Source organism: Polyodon spathula, chromosome 20 (assembly GCF_017654505.1).
Source record: "Polyodon spathula isolate WHYD16114869_AA chromosome 20, ASM1765450v1, whole genome shotgun sequence".
NCBI lineage: Eukaryota > Metazoa > Chordata > Actinopteri > Acipenseriformes > Polyodontidae > Polyodon > Polyodon spathula.
In genome coordinates this window covers 20582555-20600208 of record NC_054553.1, presented here as the reverse complement: position 1 = coordinate 20600208, position 17654 = coordinate 20582555, and the positions used below count along the sequence as shown (strand labels likewise).

General features: G+C 40.4%; 1 long non-coding RNA gene across 1 annotated transcript; it reads right to left on the bottom strand.

The window, feature by feature from the left end:
* Positions 1-5555: 5555 nt before the first annotated feature.
* On the bottom strand, positions 5556-7464 carry LOC121295437. The gene is made up of 3 exons (XR_005946932.1): positions 6934-7464; positions 5837-6070; positions 5556-5722 (listed from the first exon to the last, which is right to left on the bottom strand). It is a non-coding gene; the product is annotated as an uncharacterized LOC121295437 (long non-coding RNA).
* Positions 7465-17654: the final 10190 nt, after the last annotated feature.

The window sequence follows — 17654 nt, the reverse complement described above, 5'->3', positions numbered from 1 at the left end:
TTCAGAGTCGGTATTCCCAAGGAAATCCTTACTAATCAGGGAACCCCCTTTGTGAACCAGTTAATGCGGGATTTATGTAGTATACTCCATATTAAACCCATTAGGACATATGTTTACCTTACCCAGATGGATTGCCTGGTCGAAAGATTTAACAAGACCCTGAAGGCTATGCTGCAGAAGGTAATAAGTAAGGATGGGAAGTATTGGGACCTGTTATTACCATACGTGATGTTTGCCATACGGATGGTTCCTCAGACATCCACAGAGTTCTCTCTCTTTGAGCTCCTGTAATAGCATCAACCCCAGGGAATCCTAGATATAGCTAAGGAGACCTGGGAGAACCAGCATTCCCCAGGGAAAAATAGGGTTGATTATGTGATCCAAATGCAGGACCGAATAGATATGGTAACCCTTGTCGTGCGGGAGCATTTGAAACCAGCCCAAACCCAGCAAGCCCATCAGTATAACAAGACAGTGAAAACTCAGTATGTTCAACCAGCTGGTGGCCCAGAATCAGGATGTGTTTTCTGATTTACCAGGCCATACAACAGCCATCCAACACGACATTGCCACGCCCCCTGGCGTAAGAGTAAGGGTACACCCATACCGTCTACCGGAAGCAAAGAAAGTAGATGTTATCAAAGAGGTAGAGACAATGGTAGAGTTAAATGTTATTGAGGAATCTACCGACTCTCAGAATAGTCCCATTGTAACCCCAATTGCTAAAGAGAAGACAGGTTTTGCCATGCCTTTAGGTCTGTTCTAGTATAAGGTGACGCCCTTTGGATTACACGGAGCCCCCGCGTCATTCCAAAGACTCATGGATAAAATAGTGAGACCCCTTGCAGACTATGCATCTGCCTATATTGATGACATTGTAGTGTTCTCAGAAACTTGGGAAGGACACCTACTAAAGGTCAATAAGGTGCTCCAGGTTCTTAGTAAAGCAGGGCTTACTGTGAACCCCAAAAAATGCTGGCTTGGGTTAACAGAAGCTAAATACTTGGGTTATGTGGTAGGGGGAGGAATAATTAAGCCTTAGTTAAGTAAGATTGAGGCCCTAAAGAATAGGCCAATTCCCAGGTCTAAAAAACAAGTCAGGGCATTTCTTGGTCTGGCAGGCTTTTCTCGCCAATTTGTACCGGATTTTTCAGAAATAACCGCCCCATTGTCCGACCTAACAAAAAAATCTGTCCCCATTAAGGTAAAATGGTTGGAAACAGCAGATAAAGCCTTTAAAAAGGTAGTGGAAATCCTGTGTAAGGAACCAATGCTTAGAGTGCCAGATTTCAGTAAATGCTTAATCGTACAGACAGATGCCTCAGAAATAGATGTGGGGGCTGTCCTCTCCTAGATATTCAGTGGCGAAGAACACCTGGTAATGTACCTCAGCAGAAAATTACTACTACAAGAGTCCTGATATGCTATAGTAGAAAAAGAATGTTTAGTGGTAAAATGGGCAGTGGACATTAAAGTACTATTTGTTGAGTCGAGAATTCACCCTAGTCACAGACCACTCTCCATTAAAATGGATGAAAGAAAACAAAGAGAACAAAAGTGACTAGGTGGTTCTTGACCCTATAACAGTACAAATACACAATAGAACACAGAAGTGGTTCCAAAAATACGAATGCAGACAGGCTTTCAAGAGTACACTGTCGGGGTAAAAAGACCCCTCTTTCCGGTAGATCTGAGCTGGGTGGGAGGATATGTGTTGATCACTCAAATATTCATGCCAGGAAAATGGGGATACTGATGTCTTGTCTTTGCATTTGTGCATAACTGAATCGATCATCCATATAAACAATGCAGTAAAAAGAGAGAACTCAATTTCCCAGAATGCAGGAGGAAATGAAAATCAGGGGACTTGGCAGTGGGAAGGCTGGGGGATATAAGGAACCCACACAGTATACAAGTATGGGTGTAGAGGCTGGTCTCAACTGGAGGAAAATAAAATAAAGTTTGGAGAATGCAGCAGTATTGTTCAGAGCAGTAGCAGCAGAGTGAGTTTTAAAAGCAATGAGTGGAGTACGAGCAAACCCAGCAATCAGTGAATACAATGTATTATCACAAATGAGCTGAGTGCAAGATTGTGGTGGAAGTTTAAGAGCAATGTAGTGTATGGATCCGTTGCTGAAGATTAAATATTTTGTTTGTTTAGCACTGTGTTAAACTTGTGTGGATGCAACGCTCACTCCTCTTGCCTTTATGAACTTGCTTCAAAATGCAGATAGACTGGTTTCAATAACTGCAAGCCAATTGTTAAGACCAATTGTAATTACAGCAAAGGTTAGAAATGTGAAAGAGCACTGTGTGGATTTGCCTGCGCATGGATTACAAACAACAGTATTAGTGTACTATTAGTGTATCAGCTCAGGTGCAAATGATTTGTTTGAAAGGTCACAAAATTTGTGAAATTGTTTCAGCCTGGGTGTGCTCAAAGTAGTTTAATTTGTAGATAATTTCCCTCAGGTATATAAACACTTTCAAGCTGCAACTCACATAGTGATCCTACAAAGCAACCATGAAGACCACTGAGCTTTCGAAACAAGTCAGGGATAAAGTAGTTGAGAGGCACAAAGCAGGAGAAGGGTACAAGACAATTTCAAAGGCGCTGATTATCCCTCTCAGCACAGTGAAGTCCATCACTAAGAAGTGGAAGATGCATCATACCACCCAGACACTACATAGATCAGGTCATCCTCCCAAAGTGAGCAACTGGGCAAGCAGGAAACTGATTTGGGATGTCACTTTGAAGCCAACAATGACCTTGAGAGATCTGCAAAGTTCTGTGTCTGAGATGGTAATCAATGTTCACACATCAACAATAAGCTGTTCCCTACACAAAGCTGGCCTGTATGGACGGGTGGCAAGAAAAAAGCCATTGCTCAGAAAGCCTCATCTTAAAGCACATATGGAGTTTGTGAAAAGCATGTAGATGATACTGCAGAAAAGGTTATGTGGTCAGATGAGACAAAAATGTTTTAAATCTAAATTCCGTCTGGTGCAAGCCCAACACTGCACATCACCCAATCAACACCATCTCAACTGTCAAGCATGGTGGTGGCAGCATCATGTTATGGGGATGCTTCTCTTCAGCAGTGGCTGGGAAGCTTGACTGGATAGTGCAAAATACAGGCGAATCCTTGAGAAAAACCTGTTCACATTTCAGCAGGACAGTGACCCGAATTACAAAGCAAAAGCCACACTGGAGTGGTTGAACAAGGAGAATTAATGTTCTTGAGTGGCCCAGTCAAAGTCCTGACTTGAATCCAATCAAAAATTTATGGTGAGACTTGAAGATTGCAGTCCATCGATGATACACAGCAAATTTATCAGAACTGGAGCAATTTTCCCATGAATGGGCAAAAATTTTACCATCCTACTGTACAAAGCTAGTAGAGACCTATCCAGTAATTGCTGCAAAAGGTGCTTCTACGAAGTACTGACTTAAGGGACTGAATACTTATGCAACCAGTAAATTTAATTTTGCACATTTTCTTTGCAAGTTTTGCTGACATTTAACCTCCTCCTTGTGTAATAGTGTTCAATTTAACCACTACAGCTTTGAATAAAAAAAAAGTTTGTTTGAAAAACTGCATAAATGATTTGTAATTCAACAAAATGTGACATTATCGGTAGGGGGGTGAATACTTCTGCAAACCACTAATATATAATGTAGGACATATTCCCTGAATATAATAATACATGAACATGTACTAATGATATAACTGGACTAATTGATGAAACTGCTGTGTCTTAGGAAAAAGGGTCCCTTGGTTCCTGGCAGGATACTGAACTTAAGATGATCAGGGCTATGAGGGGTGCATCTGGACTGGGTGAGGCTGAAAGGATAGTGAAGAGACCGTGAAACTGCAAACACTAGTGGTTTGGTGCAAGGAAGACAAAGTATAGATGTCAACCAGTCCCAACTGCAACAACAAGTTTCTGGACGAAAGGAAGCAGATAAAGGATGAATCTCCAAGATAAAAATCAAAGCAAAATTGAACATTTTGCACTCCACATCGAATGCTAAACAAGGTGCTGGCGCTAAGCAAAGCTGCAACTCCGGGACTATGCCTATAAGCAGAACAAGGTGGTACTCTGCCTGAGAACGGACCCAAGATGAGGAAGCAAAGTGCAAGCGAGTCAACAACCACAAGCAACAAGACTGAGGCCCGGCGAGAAGACTGCCATAAAACTTACAGCGACTGTTATCAGACAAACCAGTCTGGGTCTGCTGTACACCTAAAACCACAGTATCCAGAAGAAACTGTGCCCTGCTACCTATAGCTAAAGATTCAGTAAAGAGGACAGAACAGAAGGGTGCTGTTGTGAATCCTATACCAAGGACTGGAGACTTTGTCTCAGCTGTTTGTTGATTCTAATTGAGAATTGAAACCTTGTTGCCAAGTTTTGATCCAACGTGGGATTGAAGACTCTGTTGCTGAGAGGAGAGTTTTGTACTGGACATTTCAACAGATTAAGTTTCTAAACCAGCGGACCAAAATGTCAAAGCTTCAAGGAACCGTTGAGTGTAATTCCAGTTGCTATCTCCTTTCATGGAACTAAATTAATTAATTGTAATACATTCAAGTAGAATTGAATTATTTAGTTTGCACACCTTGCGTGTGAAATAACTGCATTATCTGAGATGTACTCTGTGCGTTGGTTTCGGGCATGTTTATCTGTGAGCGACACACACGCTGCTGCCTGCTGCTGATGTTCTAGGAGAAAGGCGGTGTCATTTTTCAGCTGCCTTCTAGTCGAGCATGAATGAGGCGAGAGCTTTGGAATTGTGTTTTGTGCTTTAGAGACTTAAGAGATTTATTTTCTGACTTCTGTTTATTATTTGTTTACTTCATAAAATACTACTATTGATTAATTATTCCTTGTGTCTGCACGTGAATCTGTGTTCATAGTAAATCCTCGATCTTGGAAACACGTCAATTTAAATATTGTTAGAGGGTAATCAACCCAGATATTAAGTTATCAATTATTGAATTGTTCCTATTATATATGTGCAGCTCAAACTGTAAACGAAACAGAACGAATGTATCTTTTTGATAAGATACAAAATACTTTGGGCATAACTGACTGATATGCAATCCTTAACTGAGTCTCTTAATCTGTTCTGGAGACTTCTGTCAGAGCTTTCACACCTGCCTTGAGGGAATATCTGAAACTGCGATTTAGTCTACAAGATGCAAATATCAGGACCTTGAAGTTACTGACATTAGCACGTCCAAAACCCTGCATTTGCCATTTCCCTTAGTTTTGATGGAACTATATGGTATCAGAGCAAAAATACAGTTGTGCATTTTTTTTTATGATTGGAAAGTTTAAGGAAGGTATGTTGGAATGTTTTGCATAAGTTTATAAAATGCTGTGGCAGAATGTGCATAGTGGTGGTGTAAATCATGAGACTCCAGTCCAGTTTCTGTGCCTGGGTTTTTATTTTCCTTCCTCAGGTCAGGGAAAACACTCAACAAAATAATAATAATAATAATAATAATAATAATAATAATAAAGAAGCTGAGGTACACAACAATTTGTAACCTGACAAAATAAAGTAAAATGGGGTTGCAGTCCCAAATAAACAAACAAAAACAGTCCGTCTTCCCTTTGTACTCCGCGAACGGGAAAAACATGCAGGGTAATAAATCCGGCACTTCCGGGTTGTCGCTCCTCCAAAGTATTCCTGGAGCGTCCCGTTAGTGCTCTAAAATACAAAAAGGAGATGGGTTAGCAGGTGAGCCCACAACAAAGATGTCCCGTCTTTCAACTCCCTGCTCGTTTTCTCTCTCTCTCTCTCTCTCTCTCTCACGCACAGTACCTTGCCAGAAGGAACAGAACCATGGGCCACGCCCCCATTTGTACGCTCAGTCCCGTCCCGATTGGTCAGCGAGGGCAACCACCGTCAACCAATCCCTGATTGCCACCGTGCTTCCGGACCGGGTCGATGACATTGCGCACCGTGGCTCAGCCTCCTTTCCAGGTGGCCGACTTCCACCCCCCCTGGGGATGACTGCTCCTCCTCCATAACGTCCTCACTGGTCGGAGGGGAGATCTAAAACAAGAATCCATTGTCTCTGTCACATATCCCACTGCTCAGAGTGGAACCGAAGGAACACTCTGCCAAATCTACCATTCCCATTACTCTTCCCTCCCGGGAAAAATAATCTGTATTTTGATGATCTTTCCCTGCACGATGTACCATATGATACATATAAGGTTGCAATGCCAAATACCACCGAGCTATTCGAGCATTGCTATCCTTCATGGTGCTTAACCATCTGAGTGGGGTGTGGTCCATGACCAGATCAAATGAATGTCCCAGTAAGTAATATCTGAGGGAGTGGGTAGCCCATTTAATAGCCAGGCACTCTTTCTCCACAACCGAATAATTGCGCTCCTGAGGAAGCATTTTTTTGCTAATGTAGAGAATGGGGTGCTCCACCCCTTTAACTTTCTGGGACAAGACCGCCCCCAAACCAACCTCTGATGCGTCAATATGGAGGAAGAATTTCTTGCTAAAGTCTGGTGATATTAACGCAGGAGCCTGGCACAGTTTTTGTTTAATGGTCTCAAATGCTCCCTGACACTCTGCTGACCACTTAATTAAATTTGGTGCACTCTTCTTAGTGAGGTCTACCAGGGGATTGACCACAGTGGCATACTCTGGGATAAAGCTGCAGTAATAACCAGCCAATCCCAATAGTGACCTCACCTGGGACTTGGTCTTGGGGACCTGTCCGTTTCCCATAATAAATCCTAGGTACTGGGTCTCTAATTTAGCAAACGCACATTTCCTCAGGTTGGCTGTCAGCCAGGCTGCCCTTAGAGACTGAAGGACGGTGAGTCGAATTACATGCTCTCTCCAGGTGGAGCTATATATAACCACATCATCAATATACGCTGCTGCATACTCACAATGGGGATATAACACCTCGTCCATCAGTCTCTGAAAATGGAACAGTCTGCCCGGAGTTGAAAATGCCGTCTTCTCACATGAATTGCGGGTCAAAGGGATCTGCAAATATCCCTTTGTCAGGTCCAGAGTTGAGATAAACCTGGCCGTCCCCAGTAGGTCAAGGAGTTCGTCAATCCGAAGCATGGGGTAGGTGTCGAACTTGGCGATAGCATTGACCTTGCGACAGTCAACACAGAAGTGATAAGTGCCGTCCTTCTTAGCCACTATAACAATGGGACTGCACCACTCGCTTCTGGAAGGCTCAATGACCCCAAGTTCAAGCATTGCCCTCACCTCATTCTGGACGCCACTCCACCGGCTTTCTGGGATCCGGTAGGGCCTCTCCCGAACAGTGATCCCTGGCGGAGTAATAACAGCTTATTTGGTAAGGTTAGTAGCGGTGGTATAAATCACAAGACTCCAGTCCAGTTTCTGTGCCTGGGTTTTTATTTTCCTTCCCCAGGTCAGGGAAAGCACACTCAACAAAATAATAATAATAATAATAATAATAAGCCAGGGTACACAACAATGTGTAACCCAACAAAAAAGTAAAAGGGATTGCAGTCCCAAATAAACAAACAACAAAAACAGTCCGTCTTCCCTTTGTACTCCGCGAACGGGAAAAACATGCAGGGTAATAAATCCGGCACTTCCGGGTTGTCGCTCCTCCGAAGTATTCCCGGAGCGTCCCGTTAGTGATCTAAAATACAAAAAGGAGATGGGTTAGCAGGTGAGCCCATAACAAAGACATCCCATCTTTCTCTCTCAGTTTTTCTCTCTCTCTCAAGCACAGTACCTTGCCAGAAGGAACAGAACCGTGGGCCACGCCCCCATTTGTACGCTCTGTCCCAATTGGTGAGCGAGGGCAACCACCGTCAACCAATCCCTGATTGCCACCGCGCTCCCGACTGGGTCGATGACATTGCGCACCGTGGCTCCGCCTCCTTTCCAGGTGGCCGACTTCCACCCCCCCTGGGGGTGACTGCTCCTCCTCCCTAACGTCCTCACCGGTCGGAAGGGAGATCTAAAACAAGAATCCATTGTCTCTTTGTCACAAATGCCCACAGTGTTCATTGAGTGCAATTACTGGTAGAAACACCAGGAGTGAAACAAGTCTCAATTCAAACAATCCCTTTGTAGCAGCTGGTTTGAGCACTTCTATGCAGAGTCAACATGTGTTTGCGATGTAATTGGTAAAATTGCTCCGTTTAAACAATATTCACAGTAATGCATTTCAATACAATTTAAAAAATTAAGGAAGATATCAAATTTGTAAGGCATATCACAATATGTACAACCTGTTTTCAATAAAATATTTTCCATCACTGAAACTGCTAATGCATCCACTTCTTCTGCAATAAGGATCTCGCACAATTCAGCCTCCATGTTATCTCTGTCCGCTTTGCAGCTGACGTCCTCAAATCATTCAGCTCAAACCGTATCCACACTGGAAGTAAGCGACGTGAGCAAATAATTTAGAAGTCACTGCAGTCAAATGGGAGTATCCACACCAGCAGCGAGCGATGCGAGTGACTTTGATAAATTTGCATTGCTATAATAGAACCTGTTTTTTTTTTTTTTTTTTGTTACGCGACTGGATTGAAACTGACCAATCAGAAGGAAGGTTAACAGATAGATTGCGTGATTTATTTTAATTGCAAATATATATCCTGCCCACTATTACAGTTTTGTTAAAGGATTCATTAATTTATCTGTAATGTAATAACAGTTTTACATAGAGTGCTCATTCTCATGCTGATTTGGTTTTCACATAACGTCCCAAATTCTGGGCCGATTTGGTGTTTAGATAACATCCCATATTCTGGGCCGCTTGCTTATCTGAATTTAGCCCAATTTTTGGGATATTCTGCTCAGCTGATAGCCGAGTTTCTAAATCATGCATGCTAAGTTTACTATAAAAAGTACACGAGAACTGGATTGTTAATTCAAGAGTAACCCTTAGTACATGAATCAAAACTAATGTATTTTTTCTGCTCTGCCCAGAAAACATTATTTTTACAGTGAAGAAACTACATTCCACTGAAATAGATATGAATTCATTAAAGCAGTTGTTTTCCTTTATTAAAAGCTAATATTAAAACATACTGTGTTTGAGAAGGAACATGGTATTCCAAAAAAAAAAAAAAAAAAAAAAAAAAAAAGGATGTCTCTTTTGCTTATGTAATGTCCATCAATATATTGTAGCGTTTTTGGTTCTTTTTGGTACAGAAAAGAGACTGCAACCGTGAGAAGATGAAGACTCAGGACGTTTATTTTTATAATAATTCAACAATCACAAAATAAAATCATAAAGAGAGGGAAAGGAACTGGTAGTCAAATGAAAATAAATGATTCAATTAGTTTCTTTTGCCCTACCCTTTCTCACTTTATCTCTCAATCTACCCCGAACACAACCTTTTCTCATGCTCTTGTCTTCCCCAATCCTCCCAGTCTAATCCCTGCACCCACCTCCTTATATGCCCTTGCTCCCCCCGTCTTTCGTGCCAAACCTGCACGCCAGTTTTCCTCCAACACAACATACAACCCCTGCATGCATACACACCACCATGCAACCCTGCAAGCACACACCACCACACAACTCCTGCCCGCACACACCTCCATTTAATCCCTGCATGCACACACCAACCATGCTACACTTGCATTCACACACCACCATGCAACCAGTGTACGCACACCACCACCAGGCAACCCCTGCACGCACACACCACCCTCTACATCATCCTGATTCTCTCCCCTCCCCATCAGAATTGCTAAAATATAGTCATGCCTAGATGTCTATCAGAACTCAAGTTTATCAGCACCCTTCAACAACTTAACATAAATACTACTGTATTGGTAAAATATTCCTTATCTATAAACTTTAAACTGTAGGCTATAGATAATGTTCAAACATTTGGACAATGCAAATCGGCTAAATTCCAGTTCAGGCACTTATTTGGCCTACCTAAATTTCCTCCTGTAGTTCAATTCCTCACTTGTCCCACTTTAACTGCTGTGTCAGTGTCCTGCAACAGAATGCGGGGATGAAAGATGCTATAAAATCCAAAGTATTATCTTTCATTTAAATAATTTCATTTTTAAAACTAGTGGTACATTAATTTTGGGAGTTCAAAGTGTTTGAAGACCCTGGGTCAATCACCGTCAAAAGGGTGAGAAAGAGCAATCTGGTATGGTAATGGGGGTTCTAAACCACACAGGGTCTTGCAGTGTGGTACGTTGGCAGCATAAGCAGCTCTTTTAATTGCTCCTGGAGTTTCAGAACCCTCCATTTCTGTGAAAAAATTGACATTCCATTGCTTATCAGTGCCCACTTTGGGATGGTGGTAGAGGGCACAGCAAGTTTCTTGTTATTGTTTTTTTTATTTTTTTTATTTGTATTTAGCACGTTCTTATCTCAAACTCAACTGTGGGTAAACACAAAATGCAAGACAGGTTGTTTATAAATTAGGCTTTCTACCCTACCTGCCTTTAAATATGTAATTAACATTGTTAAACCATCTCAGTTTCTTAATTATATCACAGATATCTGACAACGGTGAAACATGTTTCTAGCTATACATTCCTTGAACAAAAGTGATAGCTTTACACTCACTGTAAGGAAGATGTAGTCACTACACTGCACACCACTTGTATACATTCTGCCTGGAGAAGCACATAAACGCAAGAAACAATGGGTAGGCGGGGGGGTTCATTAAGTGTTTGAATTAAAAAGAGCGCAATATAAATCTGGTAATATGGAGCAATGAACCTGCTATCAGAGTTCTCCAATCCTGGTTGTGGGAGGCCTGTGTGCCTCCTGGATTTTGTTCCAACTGTACCGTAAATTAATTAATTGAACCAATTTTCATAACAATGTTTTCTGAGGGATAGTAAAAAAAATACATTAGTTTTGATTCATGTACTAAGCGTTACTCTTGAATTAACGATCCAGTTCTCATGTACTTTTTGTAGTAAACTTAGCATGCATGATTTAGAAACTCGGCTATCAGCTGAGCAGAATATCCCAAAAACTGGGCTGAATTCGGAAAAGCAAAGCGGCCCAGAATTTGAAACTTTATATGAAAATCAGAGCAGCCTTAGAATTTGGTCCAGAACCCTGAGAAAGAGTAGTCTAAACTAATGAATCCTGTAACAAAACTCTAATAGTGGGCAGGATATATATTATATATATAATATATATATATATTATACGTTAATTTTACGCAAATCAATTCGTTTGATTAGAACTACGCAAATAATTCTTGATATATTTGAAAGAAAAGTAGATCACCACAGAATGCCAATTCTTACACTCGTACATAACATGACAATTTATATAAAGTAATAGTCGTCCATAGATTATTATATCAGTACAGCAAAATACCACATTATATTTTAATTGAAAGGTTATTGCTAAAAATTCAAACGGAGTATAATCAAGATTTTTTTATATTAAGATGCAACAAACCCTATACATACAATCATTACAATCATACAACCAATCATTGTCAGTCTCATAGGCAAATAGCACACACTAAAATATTACTTAACTATTTGATTCCACTGATTGGCATTTTTCTTTTTTTAAGAACCCAATAAACACAAGTATTTCATAAATCAAGAAAAACAACAAATCCACCACCCATGTACCCTCTCTCGTATTCTGTACTTTCATTTCTTCACCTTTTTTTTTTTTTTTTTTAAAAAGATAATAAACACTGAAAAACAAACACAAAAAACCATAGGCTTGGGCCTTTTAGACCATAAAATTAACTTCCTTAGTATATATATTATATATATATATATATATATATATATATATATATATATATATATATATATATACATATATACACAGTACTGTGCAAAAGTTTTAGGCAGGTGTGAAAAAATGCTGTAAAGTAAGAATGCTTTCAAAAATAGACATGTTAATAGATTATATTTATCAATTAACAAAATACAAAGTGAGTGAACAGAAGAAAAATCTAAATCAAATCCATATTTGGTGTGACCACCCTTTGCCTTCAAAACAGCATCAATTCTTCTAAGTCAGGGATTTTGTAGGCATATAGTCAGGTGTATGATTAAACAATTATACCAAACAGGTGCTAATGATCATCAATTCAATATGTAGGTTGAAACACAATCATTAACTGAAACAGAAACAGCTGTGTAGGAGGAATAAAACTGGGTGAGGAACAGCCAAACTCAGCTAACAAGGTGAGGTTGCTGAAGACAGTTTACTGTCAAAAGTCATACACCATGGCAAGACTGAGCACAGCAACAAGACACAAGGTAATTATACTGCATCAGCAAGGTCTCTCCCAGGCAGAAATTTCAAGGCAGACAGGGGTTTCTAGATGTGATGTCCAAGCTCTTTTGAAGAAGCACAAAGAAACGAGCAATGTTGAGGACAGTAGACGCAGTGGTCAGCCAAGGAAACTTACTGCTGCAGATGAAAGACATATCATGTTTACTTCCCTTCGCAATTGGAAGATGTCCAGCAATACAATCAGGTCAGAATTGGCAGAAAACAGTGGCACCCTCGTACACCAATCTACTGTCCGGAGAAGTCTGGTCAGAAGTGGCCTTCATGGAAGGCTTGCGGCCAAAAAGCCATACCTCCACGTGGAAACAAGGCCAAGCGACTCAACTATCCATGAAAACACAGGAACTGGGGTGCAGAAAAAAAGCAGCAGGTGCTCTGGACTGATGAGTCAAAATTTGAAATATTTGGCTGTAGCAGAAGGCAGTTTGTTTGCCGAAGGGCTGGAGAGCATTACACGAATGAGTGTCTGCAGGCAACAGTGAAGCATGGTGGAGGTTCCTTGCAAGTTTGGGGCTGCATTTCTGCAAATGGAGTTGGGGATTTGGTCAGAATTAATGGTCTCCTCAATGCTGAGAAGTACAGGCAGATACTTATCCATCATGCAATACCATCAGGGAGGCATCTGATTGGCCCCAAATTTATTCTGCAGCATGACAACGACCCCAAACATACAGTGAAAGTCATTAAAAACTATCTTCAGCATAAAGAAGAACAAGGTGTCCTGGAAGTGATGGTATGGCCCCCATAGAGCCCTGATCTCAACATCATCGAGTCTGTGTGGGATTATATGAAGAGAGAGAGAAGCAGCTGAGACTGCCTAAATCCACAGAAGAACTGTGGTTTGTTCTCCAAAATGTTTGGGCCAACCTACCTGCCGAGTTCCTTCAAAAACTGTGTGCAAGTGTACATAGAAGAATTGATGCTGTTTTGAAGGCAAAGGGTGGTCACATCAAATATTGATTTGATGTAAATTTCTTCTGTTCACTCACTTTGCATTTTATTAACTGATAAATATAAACTATTAACATGTCTATTTTTGAAAGCATTCTTACTTTACAGCATTTTTTCACACCTGCCTAAAACTTTTGCACAGTACTGTGTATATTCCCACAGAAAGGCTCCTCACACAGGGCGTGGCAATCCACACACAGGTGGAGGTCAGGCGCGAACCCGGGACCTCTCACACTGGGTATAGCACCGATACTGTTGTACAAAAGAGCCAGCTCCTTTGCAAAGAACGTATATACGTGATTACGTCACCTACCAGCCCTGTTGCTGCCTTCCCCTGTGCACGCTACACTCATATATATATATATATATATATATATATATATATATATATATATATATATACACACACACACTTTTTTTTCCTTCCATTCAGAACATTCTTTGAATGGCCAGTTCAAATTAAAAGCAGCAGGTGGAACATGTATTGTCCCCAGGGTCGGATTAACCTATACTCCAATAACAATATAGTGCAGGGCTCCCTAGCAGAATTGAGGCCCACATGAGTTCAACATTTTTGTGACATTTTACAAAAAGTGGATGTGGACGGTGGGGCTCATGCACACAGGAAGAGAGGTACACAGAATCTTGCTTTGGTTATTTATATTTTATGTTTGGCTACGCATTCCTTCTTGATAACAGCATACCTGATCTGTCTCTCGTGCAAGCAGCTTCCTGCTAATGTACAATACCAAATGTTCCACGCCCTCTACCCCTTGGGAAATACCTGTCCCTAGTCCTGCGTGTGAGTGGTCAGTCTGCAGGTTAATTAATCATGCTCAATTTAGTTTTAGAACCAATTTAAAAACCTTTCCTGTCTCAAATGTACACAGTATGCCTCTTTACATGTCAGAAACATTCCTTTTAAAATTAGGGGTTTTGAATTGTAGAAAAAAAGCAGGTAAAGGTAAACATGCATGATGCAGGAGGCTACTGTTCTGTAGCTGGTGTTGCAGGCTAACTCTCACCCCGGGTGAGTTCTGTCCTAGGCTAATCCTCACCCTGTCAGGCCAATTCTCACCTTAGTACCCTCTTCTGGGAGGGTGAACATTAGCCTGGGCCAATTCTCACTCCAGTACTATGTACATAGCATAATCATTTTCATTTAACGATAAGTAATCTAAGCTAATCAGCAGTAGGACATATTTATATAATGTAGTGTAAAAGAAAAAAAAAAAAAAAGATTGTGATGTAGACAAAATAAGCGATGTATATTGAACAATAGAACAAAAATGTTTCATACTCTACAAACCAATAATCTTGTTTAGAGCAAGCCTGGACAACATTTAATTTATATATATATATATATATATATATATATATATATATATATATATATATAGATATAATATATATATATATATATATATATATATATATATAGATATATATATATATATATATAGATTATATATATATAATATATTATATAATAATATATTATATACGGTCCAACAAGGTTTTTGATATAATATAAACAGCAATGTTTTAAATACCGGTAAAAAAGATGATAACTTTTTATGCAAAATAATATGGAGTGGATTACTTTCTTTCATTATAAGATGACCATAGAAACTTATAACGAGTGTACACCTCAGTTTAAAGAAATTGGATAAAATTAGTTGTACATGAATGAAATTTGGAAATTATATGTATGTATATATATATATATATATATATATATATATATATATATATATATATATATATATATATATATATTTATTACACACACACTACCGGTCAAAAGTTTTAGAACACTTCCATTTTTCCAGTTTTTTTTTTTTTTTTTTTTAAATTTACGCAGTTTAATGTCTCAATGTACTCTGAAATTAAAGCATAGAGCAAATAAACAATTCATGGAATCATTTTGTTTAACAAAATTTAATCTAAATTTTTGACTTAAAGTAGCCACCTTTTGCAGATACAACAGCCAAACACACGTGGCATTCTTTCTACAATGGAAATCAAATACTGTTCGGAAAGTTCTTCCCAACACTGTTGCAGAAGTTCCCACAAATGTGTTGCACTTGTAGGTTGCTTTGCTTTCACCCTTCTGTCCTGTTCATCCCAAATCAGCTCGATGGGGTTTAAGTCTGGAGACTGCTGGCCATTCCATGATTTGAAGCCTACCGTCTTAATCTTTTCTTATAAGGTAGTTCTGACATAGCCTGGAGGTATGTTTTGGGTCATTATCTTGCTGTAGGATGAACCCCTGACCAACTAGATGTATACCAGAGGGTATTGCATGGCACTTCAAAATGCTGTGGTAGCCGTTTTGGTTCAGGGTGCCACTCACTCTGTGCAAGTCGCCGACTCTGGATCCAGAAAGAGCCCCAGACCATCACGCTTCCTCCTTCATGTTTGACAGTTGGTGTCACACATTGAGGAACCATCCTTTCGCTTACTCGACGGCATACAAAAGGCCTGCGTGATGAACTGAAGATTTTGAATTTTGATTCATTGGTCCATAAGACCTTCTTCCAGTCTTCAGTAGTCCACTAGCGGTGCTTCATGGCCCAGGTAAGCCTCTTTTTCTTATTTTGCCATCTTAGCTATGGCTTTCTTACTGCCACTCGACCTGTCAAACCTGCAGCTCGAAGTCTTCTCTTCACCGTGAAACTGAGACTTGCTTACTTTGACCAGTGTTAAGCTGTGCTTGAAGCTGTTGTCCTGTGAGCCGTCTATCACGCAAGCCGTTGACTCTCAGAAACTTCTGATTCTGTTGTGGCTTTGGGTCTACCAGACCTCTTCCTGTCAGAGTTTCCTCCAGCTTCCAAGTACCTTTTGATTGTGTAGGAAACTGTACTCACCGACACCTTGGCTTTCTTTGCAATTTCTCTAAAGGAAAGACCTACACTTTTAAGGGTTATAATGGTCTGTCTGTCTTCCTTTGTTAATTGCCTTTTTCTCGCCATTATGATAGCAATATACTACTTCCTGCAGTACAATACTGTCCAAATAATGCTTAAGAGGGTGTAGTAACACAGTCTGTTCCAACACTGCTTTTATACAGACAGAGGGTTTGTAAGTAATCAACAAAAGTTGGGACACCTGTAGGAATTGTTAGCATCAACTTTCAAGGCTTAATTTACTTCCATTGCTGCAGAACAGCTGTAAGTTGTTAACCCATTACTTGTTCCCTGAAAAAGGCCTTTTTGTATAACTCTGAAATGTACATTATTTTTCAGTTTTTGGTAACCTAAACTTTTTTTTTTTAACCTCTGGCAGTTTACCGCTTACCTTTGTACCATTTCAGGTTATTCACTGGACTTGAACTGCTTAAATTTCAATAAAAACTGGAAAAATGGGGGTGTTCTAAAAGTTTGAAAACTTTGGCCATACCACACACACATATATATACTATATATATATATTATATATATAATTAATATATATATAATACTGTAATCAGGCAGGGAGAGAGTGATCGCCAGGATGAAGAAAAAGACAGCAGAGCAGGAGAAAAGCAACTGTCAAATAAAGGGGGAGATTGAGAGACAAAGATGGGATCTGGGTTTGCCCCCGTTGGAAACAAAGGAGTGGGAACCGACCGAGTTGGAGCTGCTGCTCCAAAAATGGGAGCAGGTGGAAGAAGCCCTATGGTCTCCCGAGCCATAACCAGAGGGAGGAGAGGCATTGCAGCTAATGAAGCGAGAGGTTCTGCCCCCGGCTACATAGAAGGGGGAGGAGGTGAGGAGCCCACTTCCACCACCCCTGCTGGCCAGTCTGGCAGTGCTAGGTTTGGTCCCTTGCCCCCTGCTCCTGGACACCCTGCCGATCTGTCTGGACCTCCCTGCGCTAGACCTGGAGCCCAGGAGTCTGCACCAACGACCACAGCTCTACCCCTGGTTTCTTACTCTGCCCTCCCCGAATATTCAGACATGGCTGATCCTCCCCCTGTTCACTGCTTCGCTCCCCCTGGGTTATCAGACAGCGCTGCGCCAGTGTCACAGGAAATAAGTTAGCCAGTTTAAACCATCATCAGCGTTGTCATTTTAAGCTTGTAATCACCAGATATTTACATTATAGGTTTTCTATGAACAAATATTACAGAAAGAGAAATAAATACGATATTATGTATATTGTTTACGACCAGAAACAATTAAGCATTAAGATTTAACTTTATGTGCAATCAGATTATTACACCTGTCAAGTTACAAACCCCTCCCCTCTATAATGTATACTGTCCAGACCCACCCCAAAAAAGGCACAAAATCTAAAACAATTTGTTTATAAAATATACAAAAATAAAACCAGACCGCATCACAAGCATCGATCTGTAAGTACTGCACTCTCATTTATCATACAGGTGTGTATATACACGTCCATATATATGAAGTA